Source organism: Drosophila bipectinata, chromosome XL (assembly GCF_030179905.1).
Source record: "Drosophila bipectinata strain 14024-0381.07 chromosome XL, DbipHiC1v2, whole genome shotgun sequence".
Classification (NCBI taxonomy): Eukaryota; Metazoa; Arthropoda; class Insecta; order Diptera; family Drosophilidae; genus Drosophila; species Drosophila bipectinata.
In genome coordinates, this window is record NC_091734.1 from 5,605,718 (window position 1) to 5,617,425 (window position 11,708).

The 11,708-nt window shown below is 42.2% G+C and overlaps 1 protein-coding gene across 1 annotated transcript in view; it reads right to left on the minus strand.

Annotated features, from left to right (window-relative positions):
• The window catches only part of LOC108121141 (chaoptin), a 212,176-nt gene extending 211,839 nt beyond the window's left edge, over nt 1-337 (minus strand). The window contains exon 1 of the mRNA XM_070280653.1: nt 306-337. The gene's annotated coding sequence lies outside the window, so the exon portion shown is untranslated. The remainder of the gene's footprint in view (nt 1-305) is intronic.
• Nucleotides 338-11,708: the final 11,371 nt, after the last annotated feature.

Below are 11,708 nucleotides of genomic sequence, written 5' to 3' on the forward strand. Positions count from 1 at the left end.
ATAACATTGATCAAATTTTCAGAATTATATCTATCTATCAGCTTCTAGTTTTTGTAAATCGGTTTTCTAATCTTTATAACCCATAAGCTATTTGAGTTGAAGAAGGTTTTTGTAGTTCTTTTCTATTCAATAGATAGTTTCTTTTTCTAAGAACCTTCTCCTAAATCTTTGCATTCTCCTGAAAAAATCAAATAACACTCAAATTCCACAGGATATTCCGATACGGTGTTTTTCAAAATTAAAACCCAATTGTAAATTATATAAAAATTACAAAAAAATAATCAAATTTAATAGCAAGAACTTACAGAATTATGTTTCTTTTCAATGATGTTTGTTGGAAACATTCCAAAAATTGGTATTATTATTCATAATATTGGCTTTAGGATTTCTTGAAAAAGTAGTAATAGATCTGAAAATATAAAATAAAGAATCAAAACTATTGTATTCATATATATTATTTATAAAATTTGCCCTTACATTAATTCAAAATTAAAATTGCATTAAAAACAAATCAATAGGATGTCTCAAAAATATAGATTTTTGGAAAAGTATTTCCAAAGAAATTGATTAGAATCCGCGACCCTAAGAGTTTATGCAAAGAGACAGTGACTGTGGGGGTGTTGTGCCACTGGATTGGCAGGATAGCGTGAGCTCATGGGATATTCATGGAGGCCCCTTGGGGGCAAGTGCAGCTGCCACCGCCTGTGGCAAGTGGCAATTGGCAACTAACCTCAGATCCAGTCGTTATCGCGACTGCGCAGCTATCGGATATTAGAAATGCGTCCAGGGCCGGAGGTGGAGGTGGTGGTGGGGTGGATGTAGAGGAGGAGGGCTTTTATAGATGCCGATGGCGCAGGACATGCACGCATATCGATATGGGCGCATTAAAATTTAACGGCAACGCAGTCGTCCTTACCCCCCCAACTTAATCCTGGCACTCGTGCACTAAAGCAAAGCGAATACAGGACACGTGCGCATTTATGCTTATTTTCTAAACAAAGGAATAAAAACTTTGTCGCCGCGCACATGAGGCCCAAGGATGTGCAAGGAGCTGGGTAGCCAAACGGGAAACTTTTTATTTTCCTTTGGCAATATCGCGGCCCGAAAGGACATTAGTGCGTTACGTCCTGGCTGTTATTTCAAGTTCATTCTTCTTCTGGCCAAGGACCAATCTAATCACTGAACAAAAAAATAGAGGACCTTAAGGATAAAGATATTCTAAGTTAGTATTAAAAGGTTTCAGACTATAAAGACCTAATTCTTGAAATCTTTTAAAAATTAGAGCTGTGAGTTTCTGGCCTTCTTGCTTTTCTGCCAGTGTCCTTCTATGTCCTGTAGTGTCCTGGACCCAAGCTAACCTCTGGGAGACCACATAAAAGCCAAAAAAACGCAACCGTGAGCCAGCCTAAGCGAAATTTCATTGCTTTTTATGGGTATTGGTGGAAGTTCTGGTCTGGCCCTGGCTTTCACTTTTCCTTTCAGCTTTTCCTTTTGAATTTTCTTCTTGAGGCTGTTCTTGCCACCTCACCTTGTCCCAGGCTAGGTATCCTTTCAACGGCATTGGCAGTGGCAGTGGCAGTGACAGTGGCAGTGGTAGTGGCACTCGTACTCGAGTACATCGCCATCTTTTGCATCCCCATTGCCAGGTTTGCGAGTGCCACCCTATTTTGCAGACGACGTGTCGCCTCGCGTACGTCCTTCAGCCCACTCAGAATGCCCCCTTTTTCCACTTTTCTGAATAGTGCAGGAAAGTGCACTCAGGCATCAGGAGTAGCAGTGGCAGGAGCAGTGGTAGCTCCATCTCCAAGTTGAAGTTGCCCCGCAGGACACAGACGACACAGGAGCCACCACCATACACACCGTACACCATCGTTGTGTTTCACTTTCGTTGCAATGTGCCTTGCTGCCTGACTTGCTGGCTGCCTGGCTGGCTTGCTGCATGCCCCCTTGTGCTTTTGTGTACCACCTGAGGGGGATGTTGCCGCTGCTACTTCCCGTGGTGGTGCAACTATGTCAACATGACATCCCAGCTCTAATGCATCCTGCCTACCTCTGTCCTACCAATGAGGGTGGAAATCTGAATTCTGAAAATCTGAATCCTGAATCTGAATACTGAGTTGTGGAAATCTGAAAACCTGAAAAGGGTTAGAAAAGTCGTCTCGCTTTCGTTTACGTTTTTGTCTCGTGCCTGTCTAGTGCATCTAACTGTGCAACCCCCCCAACCCCTCTTCCAAACAAGCCAGGACGAAAAGGACGAAAAAAAAGGATGCAGCAGAGACCTAACCCTTTTGTTCTAAAAACTCAAGTGCATGTCGTCAGCGTCGACGATGTCGTGTTAAGTGCTCCCGAAAACAAAAGCGTCTGGTTTTCTCTCAGTGTGAAGAAGAAGATGAAGTTGTAGGGGTAGAGGTAGGGGTAGGGGTAAGGGGGAGTGTTAGTGAAGGGGTTTCATGCCAATGGGGGCATGGAGTATGAGGCATACGTGACGCGTAATTTCTGTGCAATTTAACCCCATTTTGCAAAAACAAGAACAGGAACACAAACTGCAACGCCTAAGCAGCCCTAACACCCCCTTCACACACCACTCCACCACCAGCTACCCCTTCCCCTTGCCTCTCGCCCTCCGTTTTGCATGTGTGTGTGGAAAATTTTCACTTTTCCCAACGCCAAAAGCTGGCAAATTGGGCAGCCGGATTAGAAGATCCCCTCGGTCCACACTTGTTTTTTTTTTTTTAAAGGGGGACTGTCTGCCATTTAATTGCAATACCACTTGTGACGCTTTCCAGGGGTTGCCGCGGGCGGGGTGGGGGCAACTGCAACGGGGGTGTGCACATGCCAAAGTCACACCTCTCAATTGATGTCTTTGAAATCCGTTGAATATGAAATTCCCCCCAGAACCCATTGGGGCTCATACCTCGGGGGCTACCAACTATGTCTATATCTTAGTCAGTATTGTACCGATTCTTCCAAGGCATATCTTAAACGATTTGTGGACCGATTTTTCATCATTTTCTTGGGCCCATTCACCCATTGAAAAATGGGGATTTTGGCATATAGCCCCCCCTGGAAAGGCTATAACTTGGCCAATTCTCATCCGATCCTTGCGAGGAGTACCTTAAACGATTTGTGGATCAATTTTCCATCATTCTGCATCAAAATCCAACAACAAAATATTTTTTCGATTTTTTTCATAATTTTCCTGGGGAGACCCCTTGAAAAATGGGGATTTTGGCTTATAGCCCCCTGGAAAGGCTATACCTTGGTCAATTCTCACCCGATCCTTGCGGGGAGTACCTTAAACGATTTGTGGGTTGATTTGCCATCATTCTGCATCAAAATCCAACAACAAAATATTTTTTCGATTTTTTTATAATTTTCCTGGGCAGACCCTTGAAAAATGGGGATTTTGGCATGTAGCCCCTTGGGAAGGCTATAACTTGGTCAATTCTCATCTGATCCTTGCGAGGAATACCTTAAACGATTTGTGGATTGATTTGCCATCATTCTGCATCAAAATCCAACAACAAAATATTTTTTCAATTTTTTCATAATTTTCCTGGGGAGACCCCTTGAAAAATGGGGATTTTGGCTTATAGCACCCTGGGAAGGCTATATCTTGGCCAATTCTTATCCGATCCTTGCGAGGTATACCTTAAACGATTTGTGGATCGATTTGCCGTCATTCTGCATCAAAATCCGACAACAAAATATTTTTCCGATTTTTTTCATCATTTTCCTGGGGAGACCCCTTGAAAAATGGGGATTGTGGGATATGGCCCACTGGGAAAGCTATATCTTGGCCATATCTCATCCGATTATTGATCGAAACACTGGAGTTTGTCTACATTTTTAATCCCTAATCACTTTTTAATAAAACCTCCACCACTTAAATGGAATTGGGAGTACAAACCCCCAAACTAAAAGACTCCTTTCACTAAAAAATGGAAAATAAAATGTGAGACAAGAAAATAAAAGTCATATTCCTAAGTAATTTGCATATCTGGCTGCAAGACAGGCTAATGAATGCCGTAGAAGGATGTGCGGCAGGACTGGCGTGACTGGCAGCAGGGGGCGGTGGCTGGGCTGCTTGTGCCCCCGGGGGTGGCAACTTAGTCAGGGGTAGTGTGGGTCAAGCTGCAGCCGAGTCGTGGTGCACACGACTTATTTGTCAATGCAACAAAAACGAGACGAAAAAGTTTGAGATGCTATTGAAGTTGGCTGAAGGGGCTGGGAGGGGTTATGAGGGGCAGGAGGCAGGGGGCTGGGGGCGTGGCAATCGCAAACAAACTTGTCTCAGATTGCGGGCGTGCAGGCATTAAAAAGTGAAATGAAGTGAGCCGGGTGAGTTTTTTGTCTTTTGTCTCGGCCTTTGGCTTTTGTGTCCTTGCTGCTCCTTCTTCTAAAACTTGGTCTTCTTCTACCATGGAGGCTTAGTCCTTTTTTTTTAGCATCCTTTTTCTATGCTTTTCTGTAGTAATTGTCCTGGCTTCTGGCCCATCCTGTCGCTGAACACTTGTACATGTGTCGCCTTTTGGATGGGTGATGGTGATGGTGAGTTGCACTTGAACTACACCAATTGCGGAGATATATATACATATATATTTTTCAAAAAAAAGGGGGACGTGGTTGCAACCTCAGAGGTGCATGGGGAGGGAGGGGGGAAAGGTGTTAGGTTTGGGGGGCAAATATGACGAGTGAATGCCTTTAAGGGATGCAAGCAATTGCAGTTGTGTCGTTAGGGGTTTCTTTCTACGAAATTCTCGAAATAGAAGGACATAGAGCAGATCCAAAAGGGGGTGGCAAATAGAGAGGGGGGAAGGGGGGCAGTGCGCCCGGTGGGGTTTTAGGGTTGCAGCTTCTCTATTTGCATATTCATATTCGCATATACACATACATACATAACGTGAGCAAACAACGTTTATGTTTTTTATGTCTAATGAGGGGGCTCTATGGCTATAACCCCCCTCCTTGTTTAACCCCTTGTCATGTCCATGTATTAGTGGTCCTTTTTAATTTTTTTTTGTTTTTTTTGGGGTATATTCATTAGAAACTTTTGTCTTTTTGTTTTTTTTTTTTTTTTTGTATTTCAGCACACACACAAAAAAGGGTTCGCACCCTTTTTTTGTCGGCTGCGGATCCCCTAGTTCCTCAAACTCGCCAAAGTCCTCAAAGTACAGTCATACTTCTAACATAATAGTATGTACAGTATATACAGTGCAGCCCCGCATATATGTACATATAGAATGAGAGATAAACGCGGATGGCGATTTAGATATTTTAGACATAAGAGAGTGCGGGTGGATGGGTGGTTGGGTGGTTGGGTGGTTGGGTGGCTGTGTATGTTTTGGGTTTTTGGGGGGTCGTTTGGTGGTGTGGGTGGTTATCATCATTATCATCAAACCCAAAGGGGTTCTGGCACTGACATGTTTGGCTTGGCTGACCGCTAGACCCCCCCTTTCTCCCACCCTTTTTCGCGTTTCCCGGGACAACTAAGCACGCTTAATTAGAAAGTAGCTTTGGTGGGTGTATGTATGTGTTTTTGTGTAAAAATGGTTTTGAATCCTTTTTTGGCATCATTTTTCACTGCCTCCCCACACACCCCCCTTGACTCCTTGTAGCTTGACCCTTTTTTTTTTTGGATAATTTTTTGGGCTCATTACATGACTGGCAGGACTTCCTTGCCACCTTCCTGCCACACACGCGGCACATATGAATATTTTTCGCATGTTGAATTAATCACTTGGGCTTCTACTTTTTTTTTCTTCTTTTTTTCCTAGTAGACCCCTTTAGCTTTTTAGCCCTCCTCCCCCCTCCTAAAAAAAAAAAACGCAAAACATTTGACGCGGTTGCCACATCCCCACCCCACCTTATTACTACCAAATCGATAAAAGTTGGTCCACTCCAAAATACTGACGCTGACGCTAGCAGCGACTGAGACTGCGACTGCAGCAGAGGCAGTGGCAGTGGCAGGATAACCACCGCAATTCGTGGACATGTGTGAAATGCGCACATTAAATACAAACAAAAATAAAGGACTTCCCCCATACCTTCCACCGAAAAAAAAGCGGAGAAAAATTAAAAGGGTTGCCACCTGGACACCCCAGTGTTTGTGATTGCAACCTGCCCCGGCCCCCTCCCCCACAGCACCCCCTTAGACCTCTGGTCATTGTATTTGCCCCCCGCCCACGTGTGTCGTTTTAGATAAGGTGACTAGCGGCGATTGTTTGGAATTTTAATGCAAAAGTTTTTATTGCCAAAAAAAAAGGATAAAAATAAAGGACAAAATAGGGTTGGAAAATGCCTAAAAACTCAGAAAAACACAAAGAACCCAAAGAGGCAACTGTACTTTTCATCCAAAAGTTGAAAAAAACTATCCTTTTCAAATAAAAAAAAAGGATTTGTTTTTTAATCATCCTTGGAAGCTGCAGGATACGAAAGATGAAAGACAAAAATCAAAGACACTCAGAGGCAGGGAGGGGGAATGTCCTTTATCAAAGTTATATATATATTTTTATATATATATATTTTTAATAAAACAGATGCAGGCTGTTGCAACAATAATTCAGGACGAACATCCTTCGTCCGAATTTGAAATGCAACGTATTTGTCGCTTTGAGCTGCCGCCGCCTGTCACACACAAGCTTGTTGCATGTTGCAACAGCAACTTGCAACAGCGAGAGAGCTACAACAAAGCACAAGCATCTAACATGATTTTAATTATGGCACCAAACAGACTTGCCACTAGGCACTTGCCACAAACAAGCGGCCAAAAACCCCAAATGGAATCCTGCCCCAAGGACAACTACGCTTCGCTTTCCACATTTTTTGTAATTAAAAACAAAATCCCTTTTTAGATTGAATTTTATTGAGAAAGTGGAGGGAGGGGGGGATTGGAGAAAAGGGAGGGAGATCCTTCCCCAGTATGAACCCCCAGTGTCCTAAATCTTGGAAAAAGTTTTCACTAAATCCTTGCAGCTATTTTGGGACACTTATTAGAAGTGCTTGTTGAATATTTTTTAATTGATTTGTGTTTCTTAAGGATTTAAAAGCTTAAAGGTTTAAAAAGTCTTGAAAAAAATTAAGTTATTTAAAGGTTAAGAGCGTAATTAATAATTATAATTAGGAAAAAGATAATTAGTTTAATTTTTAAAGTATAATTAAGATAAGAATTAAGTATAAGAATCTAAAAAAAAATAGAGAGTTTTTAGAGAACTAAGCTAAGCTTATATGCCTTTACTTTATTTTAGTTTCTTTTCTTTTAAATAATTTTTTTTAGGCTTAAGTATTTTTTAATTAAAAAAAAAAACTCCCCTCTTTATGAAAATTAATTAAATTAAAAATTTAAAACCTTCATCTCATCATAGGAACTATGATTAAACCAGAACGAGGGTTAAAATTGCCGCTGCAACCCCAATTTTTTTATTTTGGCATTAAAGATTTCGATGAATTTCCGGTCCGATGTGCCTGCTGTGTTGTTGTGGTTCTGGTTCAGGTCCTGCTCACTGTCCAGGACCTCGTCCATGTCCTTTCCCCGTGGGTGGCACTGGGCAATGGGCAATGTAGGCAGTGTAGGTATGTGTGGGATTGTGCGGGTGTCGCACGTAATGCGGGCGCATTTTCATTTTATTTTTGAACATTTTTTCGGCCGCCAAAAAAAGTAAACGAGAACGAGGACGCAAAAAAAAAGGACCTCACACGCACACACACACACGCACACACAGAGTAGTACATAGTTGTGCGTATGTGGGGAGGTATAGGCTATAGTATATAGGCTGTTGTGTGTTTTGGGCTGGGCAGAAGGGGGGACTGTCGAAAAATAAATCGAAAAGGCAACACGTCATTGGTGGCATGTGCATAATCAAGCTCGTCCTGTTTCGTCCTTTTCGTCCTGATCGCGCCAGGCATAGAGGAGGCAGGCGACTGCGCGCATTGCAATTGCACTTTCCACTTTCCAGTTTTCTGTTGCAGTTGCAGTTGCAGTTGCCCCAAAGTGCGTGGCACAAATGAGCACAAAAAGGCCACGCCCGCCGTTTGGCCAGAGAGGTCCTTTTTTTTTTGGGTTGTATGTGTGTGTGTGGGATTGCACCTTTTCGTATTTTTTGGATAAATTTATTGAGAGCGGGAGGGAGCTGATGATGAAACTTTTTGTTTTTTTTTTCGTTTTTTTTTTTTGTTTTTCCTACTTTCCCTGCCTGCATGTGTCTGTTCCTTTTTTTGGCCTTTTTTTTCTGTGTGTGCATGTCCTGGCGATTTTTCCTCTACATATATGTGTGTGTGTATTTTTTTGTGCAGGCTTCATGTTTTTTTTTTTTGTTTTTTATTATACCCTTGCAGAGGGTATTATAATTTTGTCCAAAAGTGTGCAACGCAGTGAAGGAGACATCTCCGACCCTATAAAGTATATATATTCTTGATCAGGATCACCTCCTGAGTTGATATGAGCATGTCCGTCTGTCCGTCTGTCCGTCTGTCCGTCTGTCCGTCTGTCCGTCTGTCCGTCTGTCTGTTTCTACGCAAACTAGTCTCTCAGTTTTAAAGCTATCGTCTTGAAACTTTGCACACACCCTTCTTTCCTTTGCACGCAGTATATAAGTCGGAACGGCCGGGATCGGCCGACTATATCCTATAGCTGCTATATAACTGATTGATCGGAAATGGTATAACTTTGGTGTTTTTAGAGTTAGAGAGTTCAAATTTGACATGAGAGCTATTTTTGGCAAAATAATACGACATGCCAAATTTCATAAGGATCGGCCGACTATATCTTATAGCTGCCATATAACTGAACGATCGGAAATGACCCAACTTTCGTGTTTTTGAAGATAGAAAGCTGGAACTTGGTACAGATTATATTTTTGGCCAGTTAATCCGACCTACAAAATTTCATTAGGATCGGCCGACTATATCCTATAGCTGCCATATAACTGAACGATCGGAAATGACCCAACATTCGTGTTTTTGAAGATAGAAAGCTGGCACTTGGTACACATTCTATTTTTGGTCAGTCAATCCGATCTACCAAATTTCATAACGATCGGTTGACTATATCTTATAGCTGACATATAACTGAACGATCGGAAATGGTATTTGGTAGAAATATCAACTTTCGAATTTTTGAAGATAGAAGCTTGGGACTTTTTTTTAGATTCTTTATTGTAATTAATTGGTTTTATTATGATGTAATCATAAGGATCGGCCAACTATATCCGATGTTTGCGATATATATCCGGTTATAGCTGCAAGGGTATATAAACTTCGGCTCCGCCCGAAGTTAGCTTTGCTTTCTTGTTTTTTATATAAATTTTTACTTTATTTTTTTTTTCCTTTTTTTGATTATATTTCCTGCACAATTTTAATGGATTTTTTCGTGTGTGTTGGATGTTTTACTTTATTGTTGTTGTTGTTATCCTTGTTGTTGTTGTTGCTGCTGCCACTGCCGCTCATCGTGATGAGCATTTTTTTGTGTTCAAGCAGATAATTACATTTAAATAAAATAAAAATTTCATGTGCCAGGCAGGCCAGCCCAGGCATGGAGATGAGAAGAGCCGTGCCAGACCAGAGACGAAGGCTTTAGGCTAACGTTCTCCTACTTGCAACTGTGTGTGGCATGAGGCACTTAAATGGCAGGGAGTTGGTCTTCACTCTTCTCTGGTCTTTTTTTTTTCGCCCATTTTTGTTGGCATGTTGTTTTATAATTCATTTCACTGCGTTGTTTGACTTGTGCGGCACCACCGCAGTTGAGGTGCTACCTGGTGGCAGCTAGCAGAAGTAGGAGTAGGAGTAGGAGCTGGAAGCTGGAGGACTAGCCTGGACCTGGTCGTCCTGGTCAAACCCCAAATGCGAACCACCGCAAATTGCGCCGCATTTCGCGCGCAATTCTGTATGCTCTTAGGCCGCAGCAGAGTCGGGGCCCATCAAAAAGGACCTAAAGGACCAAAAGGACTAAAAGGTACATCGGTACGTAGGACACAGTTGTAGGGAGTGGCCCCATATACAAGTCATTCGCCTCGGACTCGCTTGTTTGTTCAACTCTGCACCCAACTGCAGTCAAGTCGTTTGTATAATGCTAATTGCTGTCCTTTGGTCCTTGAATCCTTTGCTTTTTTTTTTTCCTGACTGATCTGGTCAGTGACTGATGTCCTGGCACTTCTTTCCTTTTATTTTAGCTTTCTAAAAGAGTTGCAATCGCAGAGCCCTCCCCTTCCTGAAATCCAAATTGAATTGTTGCCGAATTTTTCAAAAGGTGGCAAAAAGCCTGATTGCAACATGTTGCATGCAGCACACGGGGGTATTGGGGGGTGGCAATAAGAAGACTTCGAATTGGCCGAAAAAAAATATCGCAAAAGGGTAGACTCTGGGTGGTATTTTTTTTTAACTCGACACCGGTCGACTTCAAGGCCGACGCACAACTTTTGTTCGAAGGCGGACGCCGGCTCTGATGAATCCTGCTGCCCTCGATTTTCGCAGACTCCAAAAAAAAAAACCCAAAAAAAGTAACAAGGACAAGGGGCACACACCCAGCACCATTTCTTCTTTTTTTTTTTTGGCAATCGATGAGGTCATACTTGAGAAGGGGGACGGGGAAATGGAAGGCTTAAAGAATACTCCTTCGTCCTTGAGCTTCTCTGGTTTGGTTTATTTTTGGAGAGTCTTGGCGGGCTGATGGTCCTTGTTTCTTTCGAAATGGCAACCGTAATGTATCCTGTCATCAGGCTCTTATCCTTCCGCTTGTCTCCAGCCACCTGGACACTCCCTCCATGCCCGCCATCCTGCCACTTTTGGTGGCACGCCTTTGTTCGTTCCGCAATTAAATTAAAGTCCTTTGTTAGTCCACCGGGTGTTTGGCATTATGAGTAATTACACACTTCTGCGACAGTTCCCGTCCCCGGTCGATCCTGGGCAATACAAAAGATGTCGTCCTTAGTGCCGGAAAGTGCTTCTACTAGTTGGTAGTCCTTTTTATTTTTTTCAATGGTTTGTTTTCACAATTTTGTTGCAAGTTGCAGTGTTCTCTTTTTTTTAATTATTTTTGTATGATATTTATAATATAATTATGTTCTAAGAAGAACGTCCTAGGCTTTTAGCTCTCAATGACTTTTTATTGCCTACTTTTTAGGGCTTACTAGGCTCTTCCTAAGTTTCTTAGAATTTTTCCACTTTCTCAAAGGAGTAACATTAATTGTCTTTAAATAAAAACCCCTATTCCTTCTTTTATTTCTTATTTTCTTTTAAATAATTTGATTTTAATAGCATTTTTTTTTTGAGGCAACTAAATTAATTAAAAATTGTTGTAGCCAGGACTCTTGCCAAAACAGGCACTGAGTGGCTCAAAGGATGTGTGTGTGTGCGTGTGTGTGTGGGAAATAAGCAAGTTGTTCCAAACCAGGCGGGTGGCAGGTTGGAGGGAAACTAAGCTTGTTAGCAACTTGGCAGAGGCAGCCACACGCACAGCTGCATGCCCACCCTCCCAGCCACTTTCCCCTCCACAATAACCTCCTTTTTTGTTTTTTTTTAGCAGAAAAGTTGCCAAGTCGCCGGCATATGCATGTATTATTGTGAATATTATTATGCATATTTTATTTTTTTGGGGTTTCGCCTTTCGCAGCTTGCTAGTCCTGCAGCTCCTTCTTGTATTTCCTTTTATTGTTTTACTTTCTGTCTTATTTTCTTGCACTTTCTGTGCTGCCTTACCAGAGGGATAGTTATTC